Source organism: Vulpes lagopus, chromosome 8, assembly GCF_018345385.1.
Source record: "Vulpes lagopus strain Blue_001 chromosome 8, ASM1834538v1, whole genome shotgun sequence".
In the NCBI taxonomy this organism is placed as follows: domain Eukaryota; kingdom Metazoa; phylum Chordata; class Mammalia; order Carnivora; family Canidae; genus Vulpes; species Vulpes lagopus.
In genome coordinates, this window is record NC_054831.1 from 94,220,668 (window position 1) to 94,241,857 (window position 21,190).

Here is a 21,190-nt window from a genome sequence, read left to right on the forward strand (position 1 = left end):
CTGTTCTGAAGGTGGAGCCTAGATAACTAAGTTGTGGTGTATTTGTAAGTAGAAATCATACAGTAGTGAAAAAGAGGGAACTATTGGGTTCACACATCAGCATGACTGATTCTCAAAGATGCACTGTTGAATGAAGGGCAAGCGCAGAAAAAATGTATACAATATGACAGCATTTATGTTAGCTTAGATTTCAAAATCACATGGAATATACCAATATGTGATTTGGAGATGTATAAATATATAATAAAACTCTAATGAAAAACAATCATTTTAAACTATATGTATTTTTAAACTATATTTTTCTTAAAACTTTCTTTGATCTCTTAGAATATACTGGTGGTTACATTAGGTCATTTTCTTGCAAGCAGGAAGAAAGCTTCATTCATTAGGCTGGCTGGCTGGCATGGAACACTGACAGACAAATTAACCCAAAATTTAGTGGCTTTAAAGTTTGTTTTCCTATCTTTTGATTTTTTTTCTCAAATTTAGGCAACATCACAGGATGTTTTTCAACATTTATGTACTACAGTCCTTTTTGTAGAGATACAGAACTGAAAACATCAATCTAAAGGCCTCCATGACCCATTTTCACTTTGGCTTATTGTATTTGTGGTGAATTTCCTGGGTAAGGGGTAAGGGTAACCTTTCACTAGTAGTAGTATGAGCAAAATAGAGGAAGTATCAGGGACTAGCATAGCAGGTAGGCTGGAGCAGAAAACACAGGTTATCAATTCAGTGTAAATCATCTGTAAAAATTGGGGCAAAAAGCCACTAAAGTGAAATGTTAAATGTGCCGGACTCTGTGATATGTCCTCTTCTTGTTTAATTTTCATGATGGCCCCTTTAGTTAGGTAGTATTATCCCTGCTTTACAAATGAGGTTACTGATGTTTACAGGGATTAAATTACTTGTCAAAAGTTGTAAAGTTGGTATATGACAAGGCCAGGATTTTAATTCAGGTTCACTTGACTCTCAACTCCTAGCTTTTCCCAAAATGCTACTAATGCTGCTTATCAAGGAGGAATAAAATGAGCTTTATTTTAGGTGATGGTGTGCTCTTTTTTAAAAAAAATTATTTATTTATTTATTCAGAGAGAGAGAAAGAGAGGCAGAGACACAGGCAGAGAGAGAAGCAGGCTCCATGCAGGGAGCCCAACGTGGGACTCGATCCCAGGTCTCCAGGATCACACCCTGGGCTGCAGGCGGCACTAAACTGCTGTGCCACCGGGGCTGCCCTGATGGTGTGTTCTTGATGAAAATACCAAATGAAATAAATAAATGCCAATTTAGAAACATTGGTGCCTCCTGTTCAAATCCTCGTGTAGATTGGAAGCTATTATCATTTAAATAATTTTTTTACTGCTAAAAATATGAAGCCCTGAGACCTAAGGACTTAAGGGATATGGACATGGAGTCAGAAGACCTGGGTTCCTCTCTGGCTGTGATTAGTTGAAATCATAACAACCCATTAAACTATGATTATCAGGGTATGTGGCTGGTTGTGATCTCAGGGCTGTGAGATCCGGCCCTGTGGTGTGGGGGCTCATTACCTCATTACCGCTTCCATCCTCATCCCTCTCAATTCTATAGGCAACCATTTTAATGTGCTTGATGTTCATCATTTTATTTGTAAGTATTATAAAATTTGAATTGAAATTTTGTGTGTAGTTGTTATTAGGACTCTGCCTGTATTTTGGTTTCCTTCCTTTCAGGTAGGATCACATTTCCTGGCTCCCTTGGGATTGGGCATGGCTCTGTGACTTGTTTTGGCAATGAGACCTCAGTGTAATTAGTGTGTGTCATTTCTGAGAGGAAGCCTTTGAGAGCCAGGGTGTGATTCACCATACTTCTTTCTCCCTACTGCTGTAACCATAGGTGATTGTAGATGGTGGAAGGTCCATCAGCCTGAGCATCTAAGCAAGGGCAATGCTTGATAGAGTGGGCATGTATTTTGAATTTACATAAATGGTAAATCTATAGGTTTCACTCATACTGTTTCAGTGTTTCTAGTCAGCACTATTTTATGAAGATATTTAATGCCATTTATATAAAGTATGAAAGCATTAAAAGCTACAATGAACGTTTTATGGATGCATATGCAGCCATATTCCAAAAGTTTACCTCAAGCCTAGGGGTATAAGGCCAATGGGACTCCTAGCAAATGGATCCAAGGAGACTGACCTCTGGTTTATTCTTTCCCTAAGCTTTAGTGAAAGTACAGAGGGTTTTTTCTTTTTTTAAAGATTTTATTTATTTATTCATGAGAGGCACAGAGAGAGAGAGAGAGAGAGAGAGGCAGAGACATAGGCAGAAGGAGAAGCAGGCTCCATGCAGGGAGCCTGACATGGGACTTGATCCCACGACCCCAGAATCACGACCTGCACCGAAGGCAGGCACTAAACCAGTGAGCCACCCAGGGATCCCAATAGGGTGAATTTTAAACAAATAGGGAAAGTCATTTCTCCTGCAGGCCTATTCAACTGTGTTTGAGCACACTGAATTTGAATGTATCACAGAGAATACAAAGAACTGGAATTGTACTTTATGGTATGGAAAAGCCTTCCAGCCCCTGCTTTTTTTGATAACACTGGTGGATAACACTTCTCCTTAGCCCTGCTAGATAAAAGAGGATTGAAATGGAGGTGCCTAGGTGGCTCAGTCAGTTAAGCATCTGTGTTTTGGCTTAGGTCATGATCCCAGGGTCCTGGGCTGGAGCCCCATGTGTGTTGGGCTCTGTGCTCCACAGGGATTCTGCTTCTCTTTCTCTCTCTCCCTTTACCTGCTACCTCCTGCCGCCCCAGCTTGTGCTCTCTCTCTCTCTCTCTCTCTCTCTCTCTCTGTGTCTCTCTCTGTATCAAATAAATAAATAAAATCTTTAAGAATAAAAAAGGAGGATTGAATTGTTACCAGTATAACAAAAGGCCCCTAACCTAGGCCAAGGGACATCTTTTGCTGGACTAAGCCAAGGGGTGGGTTTCCTTTACTTTGCTATTAGTGATTGTCTATTGGTACAATGCCCTGCATCTATTCTGGTGAGCTGGGAAACCTTGATTTATTTCTGTAAATTTATATAAACACCAAACAGACAACGTCCCAAAGATTCTTTGCTTCAGTCTATATTTTTTTAAAGCTTTGGCTGTTGTCTATGTAATGGCTAATTATACTTGCTTGCTAGTCTTGCCTCATTTGAGCCTTTCAGGTCTATGTTACACATCTGCTATTTATACAGTTGAGCTTCTAGAGTTGGCTCATGTTCTAGGTTGCTCTTTGGGATCTTCTCACCCTCCCCTAAGGAGATGATGTGCCCTCCATGAGAACCCGGCTGCTTGTGCTTATATTCACCCTCCTGCCTCTGGCCATCTACATTTGGTGATCTTCCTTTTTCTCCTCCCACTATGGTTGGCCTTGAGTTTTCTCCTCCATTTTTATCTCAGCTACTCACTCAGCCTTTTATTCTTATTGGGATAAAACTACCACGTTAGGTTAGGTTATGTTAGGTTAGGTTAGGTTAGGTTAGGTTTTGTCCCAACCCTGTTACTCAAATGTGACCCCAAGATCAGCAACATTAGTAACACCTAAGTTTATTAAACATGAGAATCTCAGGCCCACTATATCAGATTCTGCATTTTTAAAGAGCTCCACGGTTAATTCATATGCACACTGAGTGTGAGAAGCTACTCTAAAGTCCATCCCCCTTATTCAGGACTATGTATTAGTGTCCTACCAGCTAGAAGTCTTCTCACGAAGTAAGGAATCACGTATTGTCATATGCACTATATTTGTGTTTTTTGTTTCTAGTTTTCCTTCTTGGGTGTGTTTCATTCATTTGCTACCTGTCTATGACTTTATATTATTAAAACTCTGGTGGAACTGTGTTACTTGTTATTTAGTACATTGGTCTCTCTCTCTCTCTCTTTTTGCCTCGGTCTCTGTCTTTATCTCTGTCTCTGTCTCTCTAAAACACACTTATCTAAAGGAGGGCTTTGGCCAGAAGAGTTCTAACTCAGATCCACACAGCACAAAGTAATTGACTAGAACATTCCATTACAGGTCTCATGATAGATTTTTTTTTACCCTCAAAATACAGAAATCTTTTGTTTCTTTTTTTTCCCAAGATTTTATTTATTTATTCATGAGACACACACACACACACACACACACACACACACACACAGAGGCAGAGACACAGGCAGAGGGAGAAGCAGGGTCCTCACAAGGAGCCCGATGCAGGACTGGATCCCAGATCCTGGGTTCACGCCCTGAGCCAAAGGCAGATACTCAACTGCTGAGCCACTCAGGCATCGCAAAGCTTTGTTTCTAATTGATTTGGCAAACCTCTCAGAACTTCCTCCTGTGTGTGCCTAGAATTGTATGTTTTATGATATCTGGGAGTTATGCTGTCCTAGTATTTATTGGATTTAGTTGATTGTGTGTAATTTGTTTTGTCTGACTCAGACTTGATATAATTTTTTAAAAGATTTTATTTAAAAATTTTTTTAAATTTAAAATCAATCAATTAGCATATAGGGTATTATTGGTTTCAGAGGTAGAATTTAGTTATTCATCAGTGGCATATAATACCTGGTGCTCATTCCATCACATGCCCCCCTTAATGCCTGTCACTCAGTTACCTCTTCCCTCACCCACCCCTCTCCAGCAACTCTGTTTTTTTCCTACAGTTAAGGATCTCTTATGGTTTGCCTCCCTGTCTGTTTTCATCTTATTTTATTTTTCCTTTTTTTCCTTTTTTCTGTTTTTCCGATGTTCATCTGTTTTGTTTCTTAAATTCCATATATGAGTGATATCATATGATATTTGTCTCTGATTGACTTATTTCATTGAACATAATACCCTATAGTTCCATCCACGTCATTGCAAATGGCAAGATTTCATTCTAAAAGGTTTTAAGTAGACTCTATACCCAATGTGGGACTTGAACTTACAACCCCGAGGTCAAGAATTGCATGCTTAATCAACCAAGCCAGCCAGGCACCCCTGATATTTTTTCTATTGTGAACACCAGAGAAACTTCTATAATAATTTTCTCTGCCATACTGTTGCTATCATTATTCTTTAACTCAAATTTGCAATGAGACAGTAAAGTTTAAGTTATTATATTCAAAGTGTTTGTGGAAATAAATTCAGAGAATACTATGTACAGAGATTGGATAAATCACTTGGTGCTACAATTCTTAGTTTTCTTTAGGAAAAAAGGAGTAATTTTCTGCAATTACTCTGTCAATTCCCAATTTGCATAAATATAAAAAGCATCCTGATATTGAATTGGACTCTGGTTTATATGCACCATTGTAGTCTGTGAACAAAGAAAATTACACAGCCCTCAACCCCTCCTTTAGGAGATTTCAAGTAAAATAAGTAAACTACTTCTGATCATCTCCCATAGCAAAGTGCTGTCCGTGTATTGCAGGTTTTGCTGTGCTATTCTTTTGTTGGTTTAAGTCTATGGAGAACTTGGGACCCTCTTCCCCGGCTTCATGGGCCTCTTGCTGCCCTGGTTGTTTTCCTTCCCATCTTGGAGCTCCTGCTCCGCCTCTTCTCCTCTTCTTAGGCTCAGCTTCCTCCACCTAGACATTGATTTGAGTAATGACTCAAAGCTCAAGCCTAGATCTCCTCCTCCTACCATATTTTTTCCCTTGGCAGTAGCATCCATTTCCATGGCTTTGTATACACCTACGTGTAAATGATGTATAGATGCCTATTTTTCCCCCCTTTCATCTGAGCTCCATTCTTGTGTACTCAGCTGTATACATGGCATCTCCACTTCAGTGATTCAAGGACAAACTAAAACTAATATGTCTAAAACTGCATTCATGATTGTCCCTCCATTTCTACCTGTAGCTGGGGGAAACCTTTGGATGTGTGTTCTTCCTGCTTATGTGGATTGTGGGATAAGAATCCCTTCAGATCACTGAAGGAAATGCTAGTGGAAATGCTTTCTGAGCCTGGAAAAGGATGAAGTAGAAGATCAGATGCTGTTGGTACCATCGACATAGTGTCACTGACCCCAAAAGTCACCAGCAGAAGATTCCTACATATGCTGAGACTTCCTTTGTCTCTCTGACCGCTTTCTTTATATCCAAAGGTATGTTCTGCAGTACTGCAGGAGGCTAGGAGGACTGGAGATTTAATACATCCAGAGCAACCCTCAATCAATAGGAAATTGGAGTTGTTGGATGAGTACCCCAGCTTTCTCACCTCTTGCGAGGAGGATCTGGAGCTGTATTTTTCACATTCTCCCAGAGGCTCACTGTGGGTGTGGACCCCATTGTCCATAGTAATAACCCACCTTTATTCTACTATTTCCTCTCTCTCTTTCCCACTCCCTCCTTGTGCTTCTTGGTATCACCTCCAGAATAAATGATCTTCACAAAATTCTTTTTACTTTTGGGAACACTCAGACTAAGGTAAGGCATTTCAGTATCATTGGGAACCAACAGCCCATTGTGATGATCTGCTTTCCTTCCCCTCAGTTAACGTGTGCTGATTACATTTCCTATGGATGAGACCATTCAGCACCCTTACACTGCGTTTTAGGCAAAGCATTATGGAAAAATAACAGCAAAGTGAGCTGGTGCCCTTTGGCTGAAGATTAAACATGTGAGTTTCTTGGCGTTGGGTGTAATCATAAGTGGAAGAAACTTGAGAGGGTAAGTAGGCAGAGTGACAGCTCCTGGCCATCACGATTACATAGTTCTCTTCTAGTGCAATGTTGCTCGGTAGAAATTTCTCTAGTAATGCATTTGCATTTGTCCATGTTTTAGCCAGTGGCTACATGTAGCTAGAGTGGCTACACTTGACTAATGAGCACTTGAAATGAGCCTAGAATGAAGAACTGATTTTTAAATTTTGTTTAATTCTAATCAGTTTAAGTGTGGCTAGTGAATGTCTACCATAATGGACAGTGTCGTTCTAGTGCTTCCTATCTGAGTGGTGATACCTTCCATCATGTGTGTTGTAAGTCAGATAGGTAAGGGTCCATTCTAGCATTTCCTCTCCCTCATGCTCAAAATGCAACTCATCATAAGTCTTAGTAACATCCACTAATTACCTCTAATTCTTTGGCTTCTTTCTATGTCCCCTGACACCCCTGGAAACCAGAGTACCATTTTCTGTCACTTTGACCACTACTGGAATGTCTTCTAATTTTTTTTCCTATATTCACTCTCAACTCCCTTTAATGTATTCATTGCCTGGTAGCTTTGAAAAATGCAAATTATCATTACCAAGTTAATCTGTTTTAGACAAAATCCCTGCACCCCTAACATGGCTTATAGAGGCCTCATGTGGCCCTTTCTAACTTTCTTCTAATTTCCCTTTCTCAGGATACATTTCTCATGAAGCAAAATAGAAGCATCAACATTTTTATTTATATACTTACACATAATGTATTTATAGAATATATAATTTGTTATATATTTATATATAACATATATTATATATAAGTTATATATACATTTGTTATATATTTACATATAATACATTTATATTACATATAATTACACATAATTATATTACATATATGAAACATACTTATATATCTATAATGTTTAATTAATATATAGATTTAACAAATCTGTCAAGTATCTTCATTTCATTGGAAAGATAAAAGAGAAATGAAGAGAAAAAAGAGGTGGGATGTAAAAGAAAAAGTACTACATAGAAAAGGCAATAAAGGATTTAGCCTTTTGACCACAAGGGAAATAAAATAGGAAAACAATGATCTAGAAAAGACAGAGTAAAAGTAAACTTGAGTTGAATTACACAAATGGGCTTATGGCTTATATGCATATATATATATATTTGGATTTGATCTCTGTATCATTTGAGTTCCAAAATTCTATCATAGTGGAAACCACTGGTACATGAACTCAGAGTACACATGTTATCCTGCAGGAAGCACTGTGGGAAAAGCCCAGGAAATGCTTTTATAAGAGGAAAGGAGGTAACTCTTGGAGAAGAGTCCCCTGAGAACCTAAATAGGAGCTATGGAGTGTTTTCTTCCAGAGTCAAGAAAAGAAGGTAGTCTTTTCAGTATCTCCCTATGCTCATACTCTAACACACACCAGCTGCCTACAGCATCTTCAGAGCAGTAGCCCATCCTCCTGAGGCCATGACCTGAGTTTCAGGGAACACGCAGCTCCCCTCAGAAAATTTATGTCTGTACCTCTTCCTCAGGACCTTTCAGGGGAATGACTTTTGATTAATAACTGAATCATAAGGTAATTTATTTAATCATTTAGTAATCTATAATTATTGATTACTTCTTCATACTTTTAACAGTTCATTTTTCTACTACTTTCTAGAGAAATTCTATTTCAAGAGAGAGATCCTGGAGGCATCAATACCATAACCCAATGAAAAGAATTAACAAAGAGCAAATCTCTGAACCAGAGGTGTCAATGTTGAGATTGGGAGGCCAAGAGGTCTTTACACACCTAATCATATGTGTGTCCCTTTCATGAGAACCAAAACCAGCTGTAACCACACAGCTCACTGTCACTTTATTAATAGGACACAGCTATTCCAAGAAATTCTTGCTTGGGAATATAAAGTTAAAAATAACTTTATTACTTGTCTCAAAAATTTATGGAACATCCATTTTTTTCTATGTGATAGGCCACACAGCTAACCTCTGTAGCCCTCTCCATACTAGGTCTCTCTGTGAGATTCAGCTAATAACTGGCCACTCCTTAAGACTCTCTTCCAAATCTCACCTTGTTCTACCTATCCTAACAATTTTGTCATGACCTTTGTTCAGTCTCAGTCAATGTCTCTCTCTCTCACTTCTTGCCAGTGAAAAATTCACCTTAAACTAGACTCCAAAGCTCCTAGGAATCTTGTCTTTTCCTGCTCCCCTCCAATATGCTAAGACCCTGTCAGGGTAGTAGTCTTCCTTACTGCAGGAAGCAATAAAATTGTCTTTTCTTCAACCATGGGTTATTTGGGGTGATATTTTCAAGGAATCTGTAGTTGACACAGTGGACCCCAGTGGGTTTTATAAATAGATAGTGTTTGCAAAAGTGTCACACAGCAGATACTATCGGATATGATATGAGTTTTCTTAATGGAAAGGTCCAATGTTTAAAGATGCTTTTGGACTTCCCAGTAGAGGACCTGCCATCAGAACACAGACATCTCCGCTTGAGAACTGTCTTAGAATCCAATGAAGAGCTTCCCTCTGCAAATTACCCATGGCCCATGACCCCATAGTAATGAAAGTTTTGGGGCATTAGAATTTTATTTTCCTGTCATTTCGCCCATTACAATCTATCTGCAGAAGAGAAGTATGTAAATAAGTTCATACAGAAATGATAAAATATATTGGGTGTTTATGAAGGGTGAAAAATGTGTTAAAGCATCAAATGTTTGTGTTTTTGTTTATAATTAGCAATTGGGGTAATGTCTTCTCAGAAAGCATAGAATAATTAGACAATTCACTCGAGCTCATGGGGATGTTTAGAGAGATACGATTAATGATTGCAAAGAGAATCATATACACATAAGTGTCATTTCTACTGCAAAGCACAAATGGTTTCCTGAGAGCAGAAGAAAGTTTATTTAACTTTGTGGGATGGCTAGTCCTCTGTAATCAAAATGTGGCCTGCCAAGTTAGCAACTTTCACTCTTTATTAAATGAATACTTCTATCTCTACTGACGCAATTCTGAAAAATGCACTTACTGCTGATTTGAAAATGCCCCATGCTTACTTATATCAGATTTGGTGGTGTAGCTAGAAACCAGAGGGACCACTGACTGTAAGTGGAATTGAAAATAGATGTATAATTTTGACTTAGGTTGCAAGATGGAAAGAGACTTTTCTTAATTCACTCTGCTAGAGTCTGGGCAAGTCTTCCTCAAAGAGCTCCTTACTAAGTGCTAGGAGGACCCTATGCTAAGGCTTTAATTGTATATTCAGGTTTCATCTTTGCAACACCCCTATGAGATATGTGCTGTTATCATCACCATTAAACATATTGACTAACTGAGGCTTTAAAAATTAAATAACCTGGCCAAAGTCACAAGGCTAGTAAGTAGCCATCTCAGTATTGCTTGACCATGAAGTCCTTCCTATTACTCTTAAGCCATATCGTGAGATGCCAGTCCTAAGGAGTAAGGACTGTATTTCATATTGTAATTCCCTTAGAGTAAGTACATCTGTGCACATATTACACAAAATGTAGTAATGTCTTGATTGATTCAAAAAGCTATTAAGTGATGTGAACAGATGGCTGCTGAAAAAATGCTGGAGAGGATAACAGATTATTCACTGAAAATGCTTTTTACTTCCTCTCAAAAATACAAGCTGACTTAGGGGTTCATCACTTTTAAAAACCAAAAGAGCCAAGTTTCTTTCATTCATTTAATAAACTTTTATTCATTGTATGTTTACCGTAGGCTAGACATTGTGCCAAATGCCCTGGAAACAGAGTTGAGAAAAACACAGTCATCACTTTTAAGTCCAGTGGTGGAGAAAGAGAGAGAGACAAGGAATTCAACAATTAAAACACAGTGTGATATGGAACACGGTATAAAGTCTAGAAATAGAACTATGCAGGTATGGCCGAAAGGTGCAAAAGTGATTCAATAGGGAAAGGGCAGTCTTTTCAACAGATGACATTAGAACAAATGAATGTCCATTGGCACAAAAAATGAACCTCAGCCTAAAGCTCACACCTTGTATAGTAATTAACATGAAATGTTAACATGTAAATGTATAAAGCTTATAGAAGAAAATATAGGAGAAAGTCTTCTTGACTTAGGGTTTACATATATAAAACTTTTAGAAGAAAATATAGGAGAAAGTCTTCTTGACTTAGGGTTTACATATATAAAACTTTTAGAAGAAAATATAGGAGAAAGTCTTCTTGACTTAGGGTTTACATATATAAAACTTTTAGAAGAAAATATAGGAGAAAGTCTTCTTGACTTAGGCTTTAGCAAAGAGTTCTTAGACGTGATACCAAAAACACAGTACACAAAAGAAGAATCCATTAATTGGACTTTATGAAAATTAAAACTTTTGTTCTGAGAAAGGTCCTTTTAAGAGAATGAAAGGACACCTCCCAGATGGGGAGAAATACTTGCAAATCTGAAGTTTTAAATTTTGTTTGTGGTCAGAATATATAAAGAGCTCTCTAAACTCAATAGCAAAAAGACAATCCAGTTAAGAAATGGGCAAAAAATCTTGAACTTCACTAGAGATGATATACAGATGGCCAGTAAGCTGCTCATCATAGTTAGCCATTAGGTAATTGGCTACTTAAAGCCATAATTAGATATCACCACACACCTATTATAAAGGCTAAAATAAGAAATACTGACAATCTCAACTTTTGGTGAGGATTCAGAGCAACTGGATCTCTCATACATTGCTGGTGAGAATACAATATAAAACAGCTGCTCTGCAGCAAACAGCTTGGTAGTTTTTAATAAGATTAAATTTACCATAGGATCTAGCAGTTACCCTCCTACTTGTGTCTCTTAGAACAATTAAAACTTATGCTGACACAAAAACTTGTTCACAAATGGTCAGAGAAGCTTTATTTATAATATCCCCAAACCTAAAACACACCCCATATCCTTCACAGGTGAGAGGATAGACCAATTGTGATACATCCATATGACTCAGTAATTAAAGAGAGTGAACTACCGATAGACACAACAACTTGGATGTATCTCAAGGGTATCATGCTGCATGAAATAAGCAAGTCTTAAAAGGTTACATACTCTATGATTTCACATATATGAAAATAAGGTCATTTCTATTCATTTCTATTATTATCACATGATTTTATAGTTGAGAATACTGAGGTAAAGAGTTAAGAAACTGGTCTCAAGGTCACAAAGCTGCTAACTGGACAAACTGGGATTCAGACTCAGGAAGTGTGATTTGATGATCCATGTTCTTTTATACAATATTGTTTCCCTCCTAAGTAGAATCTGGATGTGAAACAGGAGAGTAAGTTTCTTGTGTCACGAAGCCGAAGAATGAATCTTGCGGACAAAAGAGTGAGTGAAATGATAGAGTTTTATTAATCAAGGACACTGAGAAAGCTCTAAGGAGTGAGAGGAGTCCTAACCAGGTTGCCAATGAGGGCCTTGTATTAGGACTTTATCAGGAAACTTGCCAGTGGTCAGTTGTCTGGAATGAGACATGATCCTTATACGTTGTGTGAGAGTTTTTGTTTCTGTGACATCTATGATCTAATAGGTAGATATTTCTAAGTCTGGCTAATCTTTATAGTGAACTTTTCCTCTGATGCCGGATCAGTGTTTGTAGTTATTTTTATTTTCTGTGTTCATAATAGAATTATTAGAACATTTTAACCCTAGTAATTGGGAAAGGATGGTCTAAATTTTCCTGATTTCTGTCTTTGTTCTGTGTCAGTATCTTCGTACCTGAAAAACCCTCAGAGCCTAGTCAGGGGCCTCCTGTCTCTCCTGGCCTATACCTTCACCCTTTCCATACTCAGATGGATATAAGGTTATGGATGAAACCATTAAAGTCTGTACTTGCTTAGTGATCTATTATCTGAAGCAACTACTCTGATGCTGATTGGAATTGGAGTTGGCAATTGGCAAAATTCAGTGGTGAGAGAGTCCACTTCCACAACAATATGTTCTTTTCTTTTCTTTTCTTTTCTTTTCTTTTTTTTAAGATTTTATTTATTTTAGAAACAGAGAATGTGTGATCAGGGGTAGGGGCAGAGGGAGAAGGTGAGAATGTCAAGCAGACTCCCTCGTGATGGCAGAGCCCAAGGACTCCATGATTGATTTAAGGACCCTGAGATCATGACCTGAGCTGAAACCAACACGCTTAACTGACTGAGCCACCCAGGTGCCCCTTTTCTTTCCTTTCACTGTGCTCTAACTTTTAAATTTTTAGAAAACTTGTTTCGTCTCTAGAACCAAAGTTCTGTATGCCATGTTGGGGCAGGATTTAATAAAATACATTATACATGTTTTTTATAAGTAGACTTCCCAACAACCCCTAGGAAATTCTGTGGTTCCCTGAACCACTGCTTGATAATCTGTTCACTCATCATGACAAACAGCCCATCTTTGAAAGGATAAAGTATTTGGAATCGATTCTCAGGATGAATCACGTTTTAATAATTGCATAAGATTACTCACAAATCCAAGGGAGTTAGATTTGAAAAACTAAAAAAAAAAAAAAAAAAATCAAATAAACCCAACTTTTATTTTGCTTACAGCATGTTCTCAGCATATACACCCACAAAATGTTTCTTTTGAGAAGACTCAACCTGATGATACACTGAAGGGAAATTTCCATTTCTGTGACTTTGTCAGTGACACAATCAGGGTATTGATATGCAGTGTTCTTTTTTTTTTTTTTTTGATATGCAATGTTCTTATTTCAACAGAACAGCTTGCTGATTAACTGACAAATGAATGTCTGTTCAAGACAATATAGAGGCCAGTATTTAAAAAGTGAGTCAAAGGGCAGATGTCCCAAGAGAACCATTGACAGGTCTGAGTCTCCAAGGTCTCAGGACGAGGGGAGTGATGATGACAAAGCTGCCTCTGATTCAATATGCACTTCATGGGTAATAATTCAACAAAGTCATTCACCAATAGCTGATTGAATATTTACTATGTGCCAAGTGCTAGCAAATGAGCACTATTGGCATGAACTTTGTGGACTAGTAGGAAAAGCAGACAAACAACTAATAAAAATTAAGTGTAATGGGGGAAGACTGTTCTGTGGGAGTGGAGGTGGGTTAAGAAATTTTGTTACTTGGCTCTCACTGCTTTAGAATCTGGCTTTGACCTACGACCCAGCAATTGCACTGCTGGGATTTACCCCAAAGATACAGATGCAGTGAAACGCCGGGACACCTGCACCCCAATGTTCATAGCAGCAATGTCTGCAATAACCAAACTGTGGAAGGAGCCTCGATGTCCATTGAACATGGATATCCAGATGAATCTGGATATCCAGATGAATGGATAAAGAAGATGTGGTCTATGTATACAATGGAATATTCCTCAGCCATTAGAAACGACAAATACCCACCATTTGCTTCGACGTGGATGGAACTGGAGGGTATTATGCTGAGTGAAATAAGTCAATCGGAGAAGGACAAACATTATATGGTCTCATTCATTTGGGGAATATAAAAAATAGTGAAAGGGAATAAAGGGGAAGTGAGAAAAAATGAGTGGGAAATATCAGAAAGGGAGACAGAACATGAGAGACTTCTAACTCTGGGAAATGAACTAGGGGTGGTAGAAGGGGAGGTGGGCAGGGGGTGGGGGTGACTGGGTGATGGGCACTGTGGGGGGCACTTGACGGGATGAGCACTGGGTGTTATTCTGTATGTTGGCAAATTAAACACCAATAAAAATAAATTTATAAAAAAAAAGAATCTGGCTTTGAGACATTTATAGCATCTTGGCAAAGTACTTGAAAATTATTTTCAGTGTTAGTGTTGATCAGAGTATTGGATTGATTTGAATTCAATTCTCTGGAATCCTTAAGAATCACAAGCCCACAATCTTAAACATCTTACCTATAGCCCATACACTAAATTACAGGTAAGATGTTTAAGATTGGAAATACAATGTTTTGTTTCCTTTAAGATTTTCTACTCCCTTTTTTTTTTTAAGATTTTATTTATTTATTCATGAGAGACACACAGAGAGAGGCAGAGACACAGGCAGAGGGAGAAGCAGGCTCCATGAAGGAAGCCCAATGCAGGACTCGATCCCGGGACCCTTGCATCACGCCCTGAGCTAAAGGCAGATGCTCAACCACTGAATCACCCAAGCATCCCAGGTTTTCTACTCCTTTGATCTATGGACAACTAAAGAGATGCTAATTTTAAATCCTTCAAAAATTGCTATCTCTCCTCCTGAATTCCACTAAAAATGAATTGGGCAGGTACGTTATTTTAGTGAACTTTTCCTCTGTTTTCCAGGTTTGAAGGAAAACATCTAGCTGTAGGTCCCCAGAGATGTGTTAATTTCTTAGTTCATTCTTTCATTTGCATTCACGAGTGCTGGTATGCACTAAGCATTACGCTAGGAGCCATAGGTTCCAGATCACCATATGAAGAAAAATGGCCCCTAAAGATTCCCACATCCTGGTTCAGAAACTGGTAAATATGTTAGGTTTCATGGCAAAAGGGAATATAAACAGAGGGTGAAATTAAGGTGCCAATCAGGGGCGCCTCAGTGGTTCACTTGGTTAAGCATCTGCTTTCGGCTCAGGTCATGATCCTGTGTTACTAGGATCTAGTTCTGCTTTGGGCTTCCTGCTGGGGGAGGGGGGGGACTGCTTCTCCCTCTCCCTCTGCCCCTTACCTCTTCTCTTGCTTTCTCTCAATAAAATCTTTAAGGGATATATTTTAGGGTTGCCAGTCAGCTGATGTGAAATGGGGAGAGTATCCTGCATCATCCAAGTGAGTCTAATCTAACACAGGGTGCTTATTAGTGGAAGAGGGAGGCAGAAGAAGGAGAATGAGAAGATCAAAGCATGAATAGATCTCATCCCAGCATTGTTGGCTTTGAAGGTGGAAGAATGAGACCATGAACCAAAGAGTGTAGGTGGTATTTAGAACTGAAAAAGATACAAAAGTGAATTCTCCCCTGGAAACTCTGGAAAGCAACAGCATCCTATTGATCCTCAATTTCAGCCCATTGCAACCAATTTTGTGGGCAGCCCAGGTGGCTCAACGGTTTAGCGCCGCCTTTGGTCCAGGGCCTGGTCCTGGAGACCCGGGATTGAGTCCCACTTCAGGCTCCCTGCATGGAGCCTGCTTCTCCCTCTGCCTCTCTCCTCTCTCTCTCTCTCTCTCTGTCTCTCATGAATAAATGAATAAAATCTTTAAAAAAAAAAAAAGAAACCAATTTTGTGTTTTTGACCTCCAGAACTGTAAGATAATACAATTGTGTTAAGTCACTAAGTCTGTGTTAGTTGCAACAGCAATAGAAATCTACTGCTCAGACCATAGATAGTTCCTGTCCTCAGAAAACTAATAAGACTGGTAGACATGTTAAGAGTTCAGTGAAGTAATCTTCTAACTAGCAAAACTCAGTGTTGCCCAGGGCTGACACTGAAGTAAAGCTTGTAGAAAGGATAAAATACGTTTTTATTGGGCAGGAGTAAAGACTTGGGGCCATAGCTTTTTTGCTGGCCATATCCTCATTTTTGGCCAAGAGAAGATAGAATAATGCTTTGTGGGCATTTCCGGGGAGAGACGAGGAATTTGCCAGAGGTATTAGAAGGTGAACCCACAGAGTGCTGAAAAGGTGGGAGAAGGGATGCTGCCTATGTTTAAAAGAATCTGAGATGATTATATATTAAATACCACCTATACAATGACTTCTGAAACTTGCATCTTGCATTTCTCTCTAAACTGCAAATCTAACTCTACACCCTAGTTATCCCCTTGGGCATCTTGATCATGCAATCCCAAACTTATGATCTTCTTCCTCAGTTTGTTCTGCAATATTTACTCTTTCAGTACATAGCACCTCTACTTCTTTAGTTCTTCAGGACAAAAATTTTGGGATCTTCCTTGACTTTGTTTTACCTCATACCCTGTATGATTTTCATCTGGGAATCCAGTAAGCTTTACTTTCAGTATATTTACCCTATAAACACTTCTCAGGACTACCTCTGCTGCATTCCTAGTCTTAGCCACCTTCACTATTAAAAAAAGAGCAGTCTCGGGGATCCCTGGGTAGCTCAGCGGTTTAGCACCTGCCTTCAGCCCAGGGCGTGATCCTGGAGTCCTGGGATGGAGTCCCACATCTGGCTTCCTGCGTGCAGCCTGCTTCTCGCTCTGCCTGTGTCTCTGCCTCTCTCCCTGTGTCTCTCAGGAATAAATAAATAAAATCTTTTAAAAAAAATAGCAGCCTCAGATTGATCTGTCTGCTTCCATATGCAGTCTGATCTTAACCAAAGAATTGAGAATAGTCTTTGAGAAATGTAAATCGTTACTTGGCTCAGAACTTTCCAATGATGTCCAGTCTTAGAGTAAAAATCAAAATCCTCCTAAGGATCTACCCAAGAGAACTAAAGGTGTGTTCACATAAAAAGTGTACACAGATGTTTGCAGCAGCATTATTCACAATAGCTAAAATATAGAAATAATCCAAACATTCACTAACTGTTAAGTGGTTAAATAAAATGTGGTCTATCCACACAATGGAGTGTCATTCAGCAACATGAAGGAACCAAGTATTGGTAACTGTTAAAACATGCCAGAATCTGGAAGACAGTATGGAAAGTGAAAGAGGCCAGTCAGAAAGAAATCACGTGTTTTTCTCCTATTTATAAGACATACCCGAAATAGGCAAAAGTATGGAAACAGAAAGTGCATCAATGGTTGCTGGGGAAGAGGAGAAAGGAATAGGGAACCACTACTGATGAATATGGGCTTTCTTGTGAGGTGATGGAAATGTTCTGGCAGTAGGTATATGATTGCCTAGCTTTGGTATACACTAAAAATTCCTGGCCTGTACCTGGGGGAAGGTGTGTATCTGAACACAGTTGTGATTCTACTAGAAGGGGAGATGTTGAAAGGATAAACAAAAATGTCTGCTTCATCCCTCTAGGCCTTTGAGTTGGTAACTGTGTCTCAGTCTTCTCTAGATGGACAAGTTCTGGCAGGGGTTTACACAGACGTGTTGGCATGGACCGCAATGGCTGTGTATGGTACATACTATCAATATGGTTTACCTCTCTTTCCACTAACCTTGTTCACCGGGGTGAGGCAGTTGTTGGTCAGTTTAATGTTTTAAAACATTAAAACAGGAAAAAAAAAACTGTTTAAAACATTAAAAGACCAGAAACCCTGAAAACATTTTAAGACCCATCTCCTATAATTTAAAAGAATAAATTACTACTTATTTTTTATGTCCTGATATTTTCCAGGATGACTACATTTTATTGGAATTTTCTTTTCTGAAGCTATAAATTAGTTACTGAAACTTCTTCTGGTGCTTCTGTCTTGTTGATGTGTTAGGTACAAGCTTTATCTGCCTCTAGGTAATCCCACAAAGGTTCTCTGTGACAGTTTCTCACTGTTTATCTCATTTGGGACACATTCTACTTTCTCTTTCATTCTCTGTTCCTTCTGAAAGGGACCTGATAGGTTTTTGTTATTTTCCTTTCTTTTTCCTCACTCAAATACATATAATTCTAAGGACACCTTGCAAGTAAGTGAAAAAAGTGTGTTTGTTTCAATAAGCATTTATTCCTGTTGTATTAAAATAGAAATTCTATGCTAGAAATAAGAAGAGTAGCTACAAATATCAATACACTTTTGCCCTTAGAGATCTTATAGTCTGTGGGAAGTGCTGCCTCAACCTAACCCAAATGCATGAATCACTGCATCATAATCACATGGCAGATGACACGTGTTTTGGGGTCAGGAGCTAGCTGGGAAACTCCCCTTCTAAGTTTGACCTTGTTGAAATAGAGGCTGGTTAATTTTTTTTTTAATTTTTTATTTATTTATGATAGGAATACAGTGAGAGAGAGGCAGAGACACAGGCAGAGGGAGAAGCAGGCTCCATGCACCGGGAGCCTGACGTGGGATTCGATCCCGGATCTCCAGGATCGCGCCCTGGGCCAAAGGCAGGCGCCAAACTGCTGCGCCACCCAGGGATCCCGAGGCTGGTTAATTTTTAATGCTAATTAGAATCAGCCATTTGTTGGAAAATCTACACTGAGTAGGAACCCTGATAGGTGATTGAAAACTCAGAGAGTAAGTGTAATTAAGTGATTAAAGTTATAGAGCTGGTAAGGGTTCTGTCTGCTGGGCTTGGAGACTCTTGAACTTACTGGATAGGTTAGATTTTTCTCATATCAGGTTTACATAAAATCCTGGCACGTTATGGACTACTAGGTCTAAGGATAAAAGGATTCTTTTTCTGCCCTAAAGGACTCTGTTTTGTCTTGATGAGGATTTACTGCTTAAAGAGCAGTTGAGAAAATTTAGAAAGGTGTTCATTGCATTTGTTTTCATATTATTCTCAAGCAAGTCAACATCACAGCAAGATTAGCTGTTTATTGGGGATTTTGTATTACTTTAATTTTAGCATTCATTTAATAAGCCCCACAGAAGAACGTGTTAGGTTCATTCTTCTCCATTACTAATTACTTACTGCAGGAGGAGATGAGTGTGTAGGTGCTAATAAAAATGATCCACGAATTGGGTAGATAACAGCACATTTGGGGCCACTGAAAGGTACTCCACTAATTATCCTCATTATCCTTATCAGAAATTGAAATACCTATTAAATGGCACTTTCAAAGTTCTGTCATTTAATCATACCAGTGAAATGGGCCTATGTTATAAACACCAAACAGACTATTTAATCTATTTGATACTGATTATATTATAGGCAGATAATTTTTTTTTTTTTTTAATTTTTATTTATTTATGATAGTCACAGAGAGAGAGAGAGAGAGAGAGGCAGAGACACAGGCAGAGGGAGAAGCAGGCTCCATGCACCCGGAGCCCGACGTGGGACTCGATCCCGGGTCTCCAGGATCGCGCCCTGGGCCAAAGGCAGGCGCCAAACCGCTGCGCCACCCAGGGATCCCCATAGGCAGATAATTTATTGAAAATATCCAACATTTGATAGGGAAGGGGGATGAAGCACATAATAAAAGATTTGAAGTTGAAAGTTTGAAATTTATAGCATTAAAATGTGGTGAAGTATATTAGTGAGTTCTAGATCACTAAAAAAAAAGTCAGTGACTTTTATAAATGCCAGTCTCTATCAGACACCTGCTTATTTCTCTAGTCTGAAACCAGAGACTTTTCTCCAACTTTCTTTCTTTTTTTCCATGTAGAAGTATCTTATTTTTATTATTGTTTAGGTAGGTGATATTGGCATAACAGAAATTTGAGGGTTTTTATTTTTTTCCACTTCTAATTTAAGGAGAGTAGCTAAAGTTTTAAAGGAATGTCTATTTTTTTTTTTTTTACAGTATGCAACAGATACAGTTGGTTGTCTCTGAAACACCCAAAGAACTATTCTTTGCCTCCTTTATTGTTAATAGAACCTCAATTTTGTTTGGAATAGTAATTATATAGGTTTATTTCATGATTTGAGATAAGGTTAAGCTAGTCAGAAATCACATTCTCTTACTAGGAGGCTTCTGAAAAAGATTAGCTTTTCAGATAAAATGGCTGTTAGACCACTGCTATTCTGTCCTTCCTCTTTTTATCTCCTTTGAGCATAGACATGATGTGTGGTGCTCTAGTAGCCGTCTTGTGACCATGAGAGCACAAGCCAGGGGAAACAGAAGGATACAATGAGCCCCTTTCATATTCTCCTCATTGAATCTACCATGGATTTTCTATCTTCAGACTTCTTATTTCAATATTCAGTTTTAAGGTACATAGTTATTTTTGTATTTTACCATCTTTGGAATTAGGAATGTGCCAGGAGCTTAACAATAGCAGAGCACATTTTTCTTCTCTGAGAACTAAGGGAGGAGATGGGGGACATGGTAGGTTTTAGCAACATTCTTTAAGGGGAAAATCTGCTTACTTTAAAAGTTAACTTCAGAGCTCAGCACCAGTGGCATTTAATTCTTTCAAAGACCATTTTAAGAGTAAATCACTTCTGCTCTTGATAGCACAGAGACCAATATAGAATAGAAAACTCATTGGCAATTTTTAGTTGAAAATTACTGAGTTAAGTTAAACTCTGAATTTGTACAAGTTTAGAGATTTCTTAACCAGTTTATTTGACATTTTAAGGAACACACAGGGGTGATATGATACAGACAGATCCAAGCTGAAGACATCTATGTCTAGTAAAAATTTGAAGTATTAAAAAGATGTTTCATAATTACTTGGCAGCATTTTTTCTTCAGGAAAAGAAAATAATTACCCTTAGGGTTCATAGTGCTGCAGTTTTTAAAAATTATTTTATTTATTTATTCATGAGAGACACACAGAGAGAGGCAGAGACACAGGCAAAGGGAGAAGCAGGCTCCCTGTGGAGAGCTCGATGTGGGACTTGATGCCAGGACCCCGGGATCACTACCTGAGCTGAAGGCAGACGCCCGACCACTGAGCCACCCAAGTGCTTCCATTTATAAGATTTTTACAGGAAATGTAATTTAATATTTAAGCCAATCTGGGTATCTAAAGGAAAGCTTTCATACCCGGAGCA

General features: G+C 38.6%; 1 long non-coding RNA gene across 1 annotated transcript in view; it reads left to right on the plus strand.

Annotated features, from left to right (window-relative positions):
- The window catches only part of LOC121496483, a 324,318-nt gene that overhangs the window by 209,390 nt on the left and 93,738 nt on the right, over positions 1 to 21,190 (plus strand). The gene's annotated exons all lie outside the window — the stretch shown is intronic.